Consider the following 13,350-nt stretch of genomic DNA (forward strand, 5'->3'; position numbering starts at 1 on the left):
ATTTTTTAGGATACAATAGGCTTTACCACACCACATTAAAACCCAAATCCATCTCAGCCTTTAAAATAATCTTCCCTTTGATCCCGTTGTGCCACATCATCAGGTGTACCAAACACTCAGTACGCCGCGACATACCAGATCATAGCTCAGCCCATCCAGACCGTCCGATCAACTTCCAGGTCAAGCCAATTACAGCCGCACGATCAGCTCATCCACGATCCAACGGTTTAGCAGGAGGAGGATTTCTGGTGATGGTAGGCGGTGCAGTTGTATATTTAAAATTTTGCACAATCCGTGATTACTTGCACAATCCGTGATTCCTTGTCCCCTGTCATTGGCTATAAATAGCCAATGAAACCAAGCCAACAAAAAAGAAAAAAAGAAAAGAAAAGAAGAGTAATCTGAATCGAGAGCTTACTATTTGTGTTACTATTTGCAACTGTTCATTTTATTTTCTACTTTTTCTTCACGCGAGTAAAATATTGATTTAATTTTTTTTTTGAAAAATATCAAAAATATCTTAACCGTTAGATCTAATAGTGTTTAAATCTGGGACTTTGATTTAATAGGATATAATAGGGCTTACCATAGTGGAATAAAATCCAAATCCATCTCAACCCTTAAAATAATCCGCCCTTCGATCCTGTTGTGCCACGTCATCAAGTGTACCTCAGGTGTACCAAACACTCAGTACACCGCAACATACCAGATCATAGCTCATCCACGATCAGCTCATCCACGATCCAATGGTTTACAGCGTTCAGACGCATCGGTGCACTATATGCGCGTTCACACGGTAGCAAAGCTCAATGTCTCTCTCTCCTCTCGCTGGCGATTCTCTCTCTCTTCTTCGATCTTCCATTTCTGGTCGTTTTAAGCCGCCAAACCACCACAGAAAGGTGCATCGCCTCCTCTGAAGCAAAACCCCAGCTGTTTTACACGTTTTCACTGCCAAATCTGGCCGGAAAAAGGCCGCGACAGAATCGGCCAACCAGAGCTTCAAGTCGATGACTCTCCTTCATCAACCATCAATGGCCGTCGAGACCACCACCATCAGAATCCTCGCCCTCAGATCTACCAGAATCTACTATTTGTTTGTTGGAATCTTGCCGAAAAATTTCGCCGCCTCCAACAGAGTTCATTTTATTTTCTACTTTTTCTTTACGCGAGTAAAATATTGATTTTTTTTAAAACAATTTGAAAAATACCAAAAATATCCTAACAGTTAGATCTAATAGTGTTTAAATCTGGGCCTTTGATTTTTTAGGATACAATAGGCTTTACCACACCACATTAAAACCCAAATCCATCTCAGCCTTTAAAATAATCTTCCCTTTGATCTCGTTGTGCCATGTCATCAGGTGTATCAAACACTCAGTACACCGCGACATACCAAATCATAGCTCAGCCCATCCAGACCGTCCGATCAACTTCCAGGTCAAGCCAATTACAGCCGCACGATCAGCTCATCCACGATCCAACGGTTTAGCAGGAGGAGGATTTCTGGTGATGGTAGGCGGTGCAGTTGTATATTTAAAATTTTGCACAATCTGTGATTACTTGCATAATCCGTGATTCCTTGTCTCCTGTCATTGGCTATAAATAGCCAATGAAACCAAGCCGACAGGGGGGAGAAAAAAAGAAAAGAAGAGTAATCTGAATCGAGAGCGTACTATTTGTGTTACTATTTGTCACTGTTCATTTTATTTTCTACTTTTTCTTTACGCGAGTAAAATATTGATTTTTTTTAAAACAATTTGAAAAATACCAAAAATATCCTAACAGTTAGATCTAATAGTGTTTAAATCTGGGCCTTTGATTTTTTAGGATACAATAGGCTTTACCACACCACATTAAAACCCAAATCCATCTCAGCCTTTAAAATAATCTTCCCTTTGATCCCGTTGTGCCACATCATCAGGTGTACCAAACACTCAGTACGCCGCGACATACCAGATCATAGCTCAGCCCATCCAGACCGTCCGATCAACTTCCAGGTCAAGCCAATTACAGCCGCACGATCAGCTCATCCACGATCCAACGGTTTAGCAGGAGGAGGATTTCTGGTGATGGTAGGCGGTGCAGTTGTATATTTAAAATTTTGCACAATCCGTGATTACTTGCACAATCCGTGATTCCTTGTCCCCTGTCATTGGCTATAAATAGCCAATGAAACCAAGCCGACAGGGGGGAGAAAAAAAGAAAAGAAGAGTAATCTGAATCGAGAGCGTACTATTTGTGTTACTATTTGTCACTGTTCATTTTATTTTCTACTTTTTCTTTACGCGAGTAAAATATTGATTTTTTTTAAAACAATTTGAAAAATACCAAAAATATCCTAACAGTTAGATCTAATAGTGTTTAAATCTGGGCCTTTGATTTTTTAGGATACAATAGGCTTTACCACACCACATTAAAACCCAAATCCATCTCAGCCTTTAAAATAATCTTCCTTTTGATCCCGTTGTGCCACGTCATCAGGTGTACCAAACACTCAGTACACCGCAACATACCAGATCATAGCTCATCCACGATCAGCTCATCCACGATCCAATGGTTTACAGCGTTCAGACGCATCGGTGCACTATATGCGCGTTCACACGGTAGCAAAGCTCAATGTCTCTCTCTCCTCTCGCTGGCGATTCTCTCTCTCTTCTTCGATCTTCCATTTCTGGTCGTTTTAAGCCGCCAAACCACCACAGAAAGGTGCATCGCCTCCTCTGAAGCAAAACCCCAGCTGTTTTACACGTTTTCACTGCCAAATCTGGCCGGAAAAAGGCCGCGACAGAATCGGCCAACCAGAGCTTCAAGTCGATGACTCTCCTTCATCAACCATCAATGGCCGTCGAGACCACCACCATCAGAATCCTCGCCCTCAGATCTACCAGAATCTACTATTTGTTTGTTGGAATCTTGCCGAAAAATTTCGCCGCCTCCAACAGTAGCCGCGCGTGAGCCATACGCGCCGCCAGTGACATTTTTGTAAATTTCTGATAAAAGGGTATTTCAGTCTTTTACCTATACAGTGGCCCTCAAGTAATTGTTTATGATTTTTTATGGTATTTTTGATATTTTTATATATAAATACTTGTAAATTTTTTGTATGTAAAAGAAAAACAAAAATAAATTTAAAATAAATAACGACGCGGGTCTAACACCCATTTTATCATGTCATTGTTCATAGGTCAAAACCCGATTCTCAAGAATGGATATACCCATTTCTCAACGATATTAAAATAATTTTTGTTTTATAAAATAAATATTATTTGTCGACACGTCTCTTTTATTTACAAAAAAGGACCGATGTCAAAAATTTAAATACCAAATATGAATTATGTCCATTATTATTTCTTTTGATAAATCAAATGTAACTCTCCTTTTTAGGGACAAATGTCGATATTTTAGACAAAGTCTCCTAGTTTTAGGGACTGATGTCATTTTTAACGTGTCTCCTATTTTTAGGGACCGGCGTTAACCATCTTAAAAAACTAGCAAATAAGCTCAAAATATAATAGCATTTGTTTCAAATAAAAAACACACAAATAAGGGTAACCTTTCTCTAAAAGGATGTTTTAAGGGTGGTGTCTACCTTCCCTTAATCATAACTAACCTAGTACCTGAATCTCTAGGACTAGTGTCTAATTTTGGATTTCTAGTTCCCTCAAATTACTAGATGGCGACTCCAATAAAATCTTTATTTCCCCTAATCAAGAAAAAAACAACTATTCTTTTTGTTAAACAAACAACAAAAAAGAGTGGAGCCGTCGCCCGACGTCGGATAGCGACAGAATGACGACTCCACTGGGGAAACAGGGTTAAACCAACTGCTTGTGTTTGCTTTTCATATGCTTTGTCTTATTGCTATTTATTTTATTTGTATTATTTATTATTGTAATTCTTTTCAATTTTTCATATTGCCACATGCATGCATGATATTTATTTGTGTATTCACACACTTCACGGTGAACCTATAAAAGCTTTGGACCCGAGCTCGTCCTTTTTAAGATTAGAAAAGAAAGATTCAAGTGACAAGTGTGACTTATGTCCACTAATGCTCATTTGGACTTTCACTTGGATCGTAACTCATCCTATGCAATGGGTATTATGGAATTTTTTCCCATACTCATGTTGCATAAGGTTAAGAGGCCGATTACTTCACGAGTAATTTGGACAATCTAAGAACCAAATAATTTCTTTAAGGATAGAATAAACTGAGCCAAACCTTATGAGTTAAATCCTATCAAGTAGGACATACCCTTTAAGACACAAACAAATATCAATACATTAACATACATTTTTATATACATTCCATATTCTTATTATATCTCCACCGATCCTTATAGGAAGTGTGAGATGGAAAAAACCAATACTACTGAGGAAATTTTTACTAGATCAGATTTATGGCATCAAATATCTTCCCTAAATCGGTCCAAGTTCCTGTAGGTTTGGAGTCCTTAGTGAGAACTTTCTTAAGAGAATCTGATTTGGTCTGTTCCTCATAATAAGTTAAAGGAAAACCTGAAACAAATAACAAGCATGCATCATCCATATGACATTTTGCATCCATTTGTGCATTTCATTCATTTCACTTGCATTTATTTAGGTTGAAATATAGGTCCCCTAAAAGACCATAAAATTCATTACACTCGACTATGAAGAAAGATAATGGAGAACGAAGAAAGAGCACATCTAGAGGCTCACTATCAAAGGGAGTTGGAGAGCATGAAAAATGATATCGCATGACTTACAAGTCTACTCGAGCAGACCCTGGTATCCAAGTCTGGAGAGGATACCTCTACTTAGTTAGCAGTTGTAACTCCATTTATATCTACGCCAGTAGCTCCTTTTGTATTCACTTCTTAAAATTTAGGGGCAAATCCTTCTTTATTTGAACAGCTATTCATTACCAATGTTCCACCAGTACAAGTGCCGATTGTAAACTTGACAACTGATGGCTCACATAGGATGAGATACTCTAAACATGTTGATTATGATAAATTGACTGCTTTAGAAGAAAGATTGAGGGCAGTCGAAGGGGCAGACTTATATGATCCCGTTCATGCTGCAAAGATGTGTTTAGTCCTAAATGTAGCTGTACCCAAAGAATTTAGGGTACCAGAATTTATCAAGTATACGGGAACTGAATGCCCAGTCACTCATCTTAAATCTTATTGTAATAAGATGGCAGAAGTGGTGAATGATGAGAAACTTCTCATCCATTTCTTTTAAGACAGTCTTTCTGGATCAGCGTTAAGCTGGTATACAAGGCTAGATAATACAAAGATCAAAAAGTGGAAAGATTTGGTCAAAACTTTTGTGGAGCAGTATAAATTCAACATGGAGGTAGCCCTAGACAGGTCAAGCTTGTTAGTCATGGAGAAGGGAAACAAAGAGACTGTAAGAGAATACACTTTGAGATAGCGTGAAAAAGCATCTCATGTGCAACCCTCTTTGTTAGAAAAAGAAATGGTCACTCTGTTTTCCAACATTTTTAAATCTCCTTACTTTGAACACCTAGTGGGTAGTTCAGCTCAGCATTTCTATGATGCTATAACTATTGCTGAGAAGATAGAACAAGCAATAAGAATTGGGAGAATGTTAGAGCCTATTGAGAAGAAAGGCTTTACTAGGAAAAAGAAGGATTCCGAGGTGAACAATGTGGAAGGAGGGTACAAGGGTAAGAAAAAAAATTACCATCACTATAACTTCCAAATACCTACCCAACAAGTTGCAAGTGTAAACTTCACTAAACCTTTCCCTACCAACCAACAAAACCAACCAAATGACCAACAAAGTAACTAGATTGTTAATCCTCCAAGAAAGAATTTTCAAAGAACCCAAGAATGATTGCCACCATTACCACTTCACTTGGGAGAAATGTACTCGAAGTTGTTGAGTATTGGGCAAGTGGCCCCTGTTCCCTTAACCACACTACAACCTCCATACCCAAATTGGTATAAGCCTGATATGACATGTGAGTATCATACTGGCATTGCTGGGTATAACATTGAAAGCTGTAACGCATTTAAAAACAAGCTTCTGCAATTAATAAAAGCTGGATGGATAACTTTTGATGATGCACTAAATGTGAATTCCAACCCTTTACCCAATCATGCTACAAGTAGTGGAGGGGTGAATGTTGTAGGAGTAAAGGGTAAGAAGGAAAGAGCTTTGAAGGTTTCTATGGAAAAACTGTATGGTATGATGGTATAGTTTGGATATTTATCTGATTTTGAACTAGTAATGAATGGAAATAATTATTGTAATTTTCATGGCGAGGTGGGACATCATATTGATGATTGCGAAGAATTTCACCAAGAAGTGAAAAGGATGTTGATTTTCGGCATGATACGGATAGAAAGTGAAGAAGAAAGCAGTGAAGTTGGGATGATAGGCCATCAGGAGAAAAAAAAAAAGAGGTTTGTAGACTCTAACCAACTGTGGGTGGTCCACAAAAACTAATCCTAACCAAGCCTGTATGCACCAATAATGGAAGTTATGGCACAATGCCTTACAATTATAGGTATGCTTTCAACATTAAAAATCCTACTCCTATCTTCCATACTGAAATCGATGGTTTAACTCAAAGTGGTCGATGTTTTACACCAGAAGAATTAGAGAGGTAGAGGAAAGCTAAAGAAAAAGAAACAGTTGATGCTTTTAAAGATATGGAAGTGAACAAACCTATAAGTGAAGAAGAGTCTAATGAATTTCTGAAGTTGATGAAGCATAGTGAGTATAGTGTGATAGATCAGTTGAAGAAAACTCCTGCTAGAATCTCTTTAATGTCACTTATCTTGAGTTCTGAGTTACACCGTAAAGCATTGCAAAAGGTGTTGAATGAAGCATATGTGCCACAGGATATTACTCAGGATACAATGGAACATTTGGTAGGAAGAATTCAAGCCTCCAATTACTTATACTTCACTGAAGATGAGCTAGACCCGGAAGGGACTAGGCATAACAAACCCTTGTATATCACCGTGAAATATAAGGACTGTCTGATCGGCAAAGTGCTTGTGGATAATGGTTCAGCTTTGAATGTGCAACCAAGGCATATGCTAGATGAGATGCCAATTGATGCTACTCATATGAGGCCAAGTACTATGACAGCTAGAGCATATGATGGTTCCCCTAGACAGGTGATAGGAACCATTGACATTGAATTGTTTGTAGGGCCTCAGATGTTTTTGATAACCCTACAAGTGATGGATATCCATCCTTCGTATAACATGTTATTAGGAAAGCGATGGATACACACTTCTGGGGTTGTGACATCATCTCTACACCAATGTCTGAAGTACATTATCAATGGTACTCTAGTGAAAGTTAAGGTAGAAGAAGCCTTGTCCATGATAAGGAATATGGCGGTCCCTTATATTGAAGCAGAAGATTGCAAAGATGGAAATCTTCATGCCTTCGAGATTGTGAACACCGAATGGGTACCAGAGAATACGGTGTTGAGAAGACCAGTTATTTCTGATACTGCTAGAATGATAACTAAATGCTTTTTAAAACATGGGCTACCATTCCAGAATGATCTAATTGCTGGAAATCTTAAAAGAGTCAACATGATGAAAATTAAGGCCGCTGATCAGAGGTTTGGGCTTGGCTTTAAGCCTAAAAAAGATGATCACAAGAGAGCTGCTAGGATAAAGCCAGAAATAAGGTTGGTCAGAATAGAAGGAAGAAAGCCAGAGGAAGAAGACATTGTAATCCCACATATCCATGTTTCTTTTCCAAAGTCAGCATATGTGATGAAACCTGAAAACATGATAGAAATCTTGGGACATAAACTTGTTGTCATGAATATCAATAATGTAGAGGAAGGTGAAGGGAAAGGCTGGAATTGTGATGATGAGCAAAAAACAACAAAAGAAGATGAATTGTTACCTCAGTTAACTGTCCATGCTCTAGAAGAGGCTTCAACCAGCGCCTTTGTGCGAAAGCTTTTAGTTGAAGAAGTATTCCAGAATTGGGAGACTGAAGAAGCCCCAGTTGTTTTCAAGAAGTAATGATTAAGCGTCTACTTATATTTGCTTTTATATGCTCTGTGTGCTTTGCATTGTAGTTTACTTTGTGTTTTTATACCTAGTTGGAAATCTTGGCTCAAGATGACAACATAAGGTCTTTTCATAATTGTTGAGCCAACTTTTAAAATATTATTGAGATTAAGCATTTTCATCAGCATTTGTTATCTTCCTTTTGTTTTGTTCGCCTACAAGATATGCATTCATACTAAAAACACCTTCCGCTTTCAGGAATTCTGAAAGTGAATCCTCCATAAATCCACAAACATATTGCATTGAAAAGGAATGGCCAAACTTTGATAAGGATGAGATTGCAATGGATGAAGAGGAATGGAAGGAAGAGTTTGCTAGACGGGTAGAACAGTCGGAGCATGCTCGAAAACCTGCAAAGGAAGAATTAGAGGTGATAAATGTAGACACTGAGCAAGATAAAAGAGAGCTAAAGATTGGAACTCTAATTACTACAGAAGAAAGATGCAGTTTAACCTCACTACTCCAAGAGTATATCAATGTGTTTGCCTGGTCTTATACAGATATGCCTGGTTTAGACATTGATATTGTAATACACAGATTGCCTTTGATAGAAGGATGTAAACCTGTTAAGTAGAAATTAAGAAGAACTCGCGCCGGATATTGTGCTCAAGGTCAAGGCAGAGATAGAAAAGTAGTGGGATGCCGGTTTTCTAGAAGTTATTAAATATCCTCAATAGGTATCTAATATAGTGGTAGTACCAAAAAAGAATGACAAAATCAGAGTATGTGTAGATTTCAGGGATCTAAACAAAGCTAGTCCAAAAGATGATTTTCCTTTGCCTCACATAAACGTCCTGGTAGACAATGCAGCTAGGAGTTCAACTTACTCCTTCATGGATGGATTCTCCGGTTATAACCAGATTAAAATGGTTGAAGAAGATAAAGAGAAGACCACTTTTGTCACACTAAGGGGAACATTTTGCTATAAAATGATGCCATTCGGGTTAAAGAATGCTGGAGCCACATATCAAAGGGCAATGGTGACACTTTTCCATGATATGATACATAAAGAAATTGAAGTGTATGTGGATGATATGATTGCCAAGTCTAAAAATGAAGAAGATCATGTTCAGGTTCTAAGAAAATTATTTGAAAGACTAAGGAAGTATCAGTTGAAGCTGAATCCTTCAAAATGCTTGTTTGGGGTGAAGTTTGGAAAGTTGCTTGGATTTGTGATAAGCAATAAAGGAATAGAGGTCGATCTTGATAAAGTGAAAGCAATTCAGGTTATGACAGTTCCTAAGACCGAGAAAAAAGTAAGAGGCTTCTTAGGACATTTGAATTACATCGCTCGATTCATATCTCAGTTAACAGCAACATGTGAGCCAATTTTTAGATTACTTTGAAAAAAGAACCTTGGTACATGGGACAAATATTGTCAAGAGGCTTTTGATAAAATAAAGCAATATTTATAGAATCTACCTTTGCTAGTGCCACCTGTGCTTAGAAGACCTTTGATCTTGTATTTGACAATTACTGAGGTAGCAATGGGTTGTGTGTTGGGACAACATGATGAGTCTGGAAGAAAGGAGCAAGCTATCTATTATCTGAGTAAGAAGTTTACCGATTGTGAATCTAGATATACTATAATTGAGAAGCTATGTTGTGCTCTTGTATGGAGTACGAAGCGTCTTCGACAATATATGTTGTATTATACCACCTGGTTGATCTAAAAAATGAATCCTCTTAAATACATCTTTGAGAAACCCTACTTGTCAAGCCGAATAGCAAGATGGCAAGTAATGTTGGCTGAGTATAACATTGTATACAAGACAAAAAAATATGTAAAAGGAAGTGTAATTGCTGATCATCTAGCAGATAATGTTATCAAAGATTAAGAGCCTTTGAAATTTGACTTCTCGGATGAGGATGTGTTGATAGTAGAAGAAGACAAAGAGAAGAATGATTGGTGGATCATGTATTTTGATGGGGCAGTGAATGTTTCTGGTAATGGAGTAGAGGCTGTGATAATCTCACCTAACAAGAAGCAATATCCCATCTCATTCAAACTACAATTTGAATGCACTAACAATACTGCTGAATATGAGGCTTGTATCCTTGGATTAGAAGCTGCTTTGGAGATTAAAATAAAGAAGCTTGATGTCTATGGGGATTCAATGTTAATAATCTGTCAAGTGAAAGGCGAATGGCAGACCAAGAAAGAAAAACAGATACCATATCAATAATATCTCTCGAAACTGACTGAGGGCTTTAATGAGATAGATTTTACCCATATGGGAAGAGACAAAAACCAGTTTGCTGATGCTTTGGCAACCTTAGCTTCTATGGCCAAAACTGATTATGGAATCAGGGTACAACCAATCTGCATTAAGATTAAAAATTTTTCAACTCATTGTTGTTCAATTGAAAGAGAAATAGATGGGAACCCATGGTTTTATGACATCAAACAGTTTATCTAATATCAAGAGTATCCCTTGGGGGCATCTAAAGCAGATATGAAGACCTTGAGAAGGTTAGCTCTGGAATTTTACCTAGATGGAGAAATTCTATATAAAAGGTCATTCAATGGAACTTTACTAAAATGTCTAGATGAAATCGAAGCTAAGGTAGCATTGCAAGAAATTCATGAAGGAATTTGTGCAACTCATGCAAGTGGGCATATGATGGCTAGACAATTACAACGATTTGGGTACTTCTGGATGACTATAGAGAAAGATTGCATCGATTATGTCAGGAAATGTCATAAATGTCAAATATATAGTGATAAGATAAATGCACCTCCAGCTCCTCTATTTAATATGACATCACCATGGTCATTTGCAATGTGGAGAATAGATGTGATTGGGCCAATCAACCCAAAGGTCAGCAATAAGCATCAATTTATCTTAGTAGCCATTGATTACTTCACAAAGTGGGTGGAGGCCAGCTCTTATGCCTATGTAACTCAAAAGGTGGTCAAGAGTTTCATTGAGAAAGATTTGATCTGCCGGTACGGTTCACCTGAGAAGATAGTGACCGACAATGCCCAGAATTTTAATGGAAAAATGATCATAGAATTATACGTGAAGTGGAAAATTAAACATTCAAACTCATCTCCCTACAGACCAAAGATGAATGGTGTTGTCGAAGCTACAAACAAGAATATCAATAAGATTATCCAGAAGATGGTAGTCACTTACAAGGATTGGCATGAGATGCTTCCCTTTGCTCTACATGCATATCGCACAATAGTAAGAACATCTACTAGAGCTACACCTTACTCACTAGTATTTGGGATGGAGGAGGTGATGTCTTTGGAAGTAGAAATTCCATCTTTGAGAGTACTAATAGAATTTGAACTAGAAGAAGTTGAATGGGCTAAAGTGAGATATGAGCAGCTAAACATGATAAGTGAGAAGAGGTTGGCTGTAATTTGTCATCACCAGCTATACCAAAGAAGGATGGTCAAAGCATATGACCGGAAAGTCCGACCAAGAGAATTCAAAGAAGGGGATCTTGCACTCAAAAAAATCTTACCACTACCAAGTGAAGACCGAAACAAGTGGGCACCAAACTATGAAGGCCCATATGTAGTGAAGAAAGCATTCTCCGGAGGGGCTCTATTGTTAACTAGGATGGATGGAGATGATTTACCTAGGCCTGTGAACTCTGATTCTGTGAAAAAGTATTATGCATGATGTGTTTCATCCAATCAAAATCAATTAAATAAAGTTTTGGCCAGGAAATTCTCTTTGCATATACCTCACCAAAAAGCCCATGCATGATCTCAATGGCTCAACAATTTGATTTGTCAATTTTTTTTTACAAGAGAACCCATTCTTCTTAAATGAGGTTTTAAAAGAATTGATTTTATTTATGATTTCAATGAAATAAATCAATGATTTGTTTAGGGTAATGTTCAAAGCAATTCCCTTGAAAGAGATGACCATACAAGTCAAAAACATGCAATTGGAACAACTATCACTCAAATTCTGTCTTGGACCTACATTTTATTAGCATGAATAATGGTTGGTAGTATATTAGCTTGTCATGGATTCGCAAAACATGGTATCTTATAAATCCAAAGCATTAGGCTGGATGTGGACAAAGTTTATTGGTTTTAACTGATCTTACTTGAAATGAGGTAAGGCCATCTTTGATATTCCTTTCACTTTCTTTTAAAATTATCCTTTGTAGTCCCAATTTGAGCCGAGTCTATTTAAAGCTTTTTCTTTCATAAGAACCTTAACTAAGATCACACCCTACGTTGGGGGTAAAAAGAAAGAAATGATAATGGAAATCATCTTGAAGACATGTAAGCTTATGAAGTTTGACAACAAGGAATTCAACAAAAAAAATTCTAAATAATTAAGAGAATTCCCAACAAATAGAAAAACAATTCCTAATTTGGAATATTTAGTATCATTTTGTTGTCAAGATAGAAAAAGAAAAGACGAAGATAAGATAACAGTGATCTATAGTTTTTAAACCCTTAAACACTTTTTTTGAGCTTATGAAATCCTATTTCTTTTAGAGCCTTGAGCCATAAAATACATTACGTGCCTTTAAAGTCCTTTCTAATGAAGAAAGCAACTTGGATCAATAAACAGCGTTCTCAAAATATAAGAGACTTTTTCATAAAGAGTCACGACGTAGCAAATAATTACTCATTATTATTCATGCTGTTAAAAGGAGTGTTTCTAAAAATAAAAGGCAATTATTCCTTTTCTCTTAAAACACATTCAAGCAATCGTTTGAACACTTTGAAAACCAAAGCAGAAGGTCATCTCATCACTTACCTTCATCTAAGATTACTTTTACTAAGAGATTTAATACAAATCCCTAGAGTTGCTTGAACATTATTGTAAACAGACATTGAGAGTTTCAGTTTTCAAAAACAAAAGAGATCTTTTGAAAAATCATTTTTGAAAAACAAGTTTTCTTTGTAAAAAAATGAATATATGACACACCAGGAGGCAGTGTTAGAAAATCAGAGATTCTAACGACAACAAGAGCAAAGGAGGAAATGAAAAGAGACAGTTAATTCTTTCAGGGGCAGAGAAGCTGTCACCAGATTCCTAATGGCATAAAGAAATTTGCTTCCCTAGTGGGAGATACACATGATAAAACTGTAAACTTCTTCCAGTATGTGATTGAAATAGCATGATTATGCAGTATCTATGAAATGAGATTGTTGCCTCTCATAATATGATCAGTTAGACAATAGGATAACTGATATATCTTCAGATATGAAAATCCCAGATGAAGTGGGACAATCCTCATATATTGACCATGTGAATTGGTTAAAGAATCCTCAACAATGGGAATGTTACCAACAACACAATGT

The 13,350-nt window shown here is 37.1% G+C and overlaps 1 long non-coding RNA gene across 1 annotated transcript in view; it reads left to right on the plus strand.

Moving 5' to 3' along the window:
- Positions 1-2,909: 2,909 nt before the first annotated feature.
- LOC105139528 (uncharacterized) overlaps positions 2,910-13,350 on the plus strand; it is a 13,568-nt gene continuing 3,127 nt past the window's right edge. Inside the window, exons 1-2 of the long non-coding RNA XR_844992.1 lie at positions 2,910-2,971; positions 5,666-5,669. This is a non-coding gene — a long non-coding RNA (uncharacterized LOC105139528). The remainder of the gene's footprint in view (positions 2,972-5,665; positions 5,670-13,350) is intronic.

Source organism: Populus euphratica, unplaced genomic scaffold (assembly GCF_000495115.2).
Source record: "Populus euphratica unplaced genomic scaffold, PopEup_1.0 scaffold212.1, whole genome shotgun sequence".
NCBI classification, from domain to species: domain Eukaryota; kingdom Viridiplantae; phylum Streptophyta; class Magnoliopsida; order Malpighiales; family Salicaceae; genus Populus; species Populus euphratica.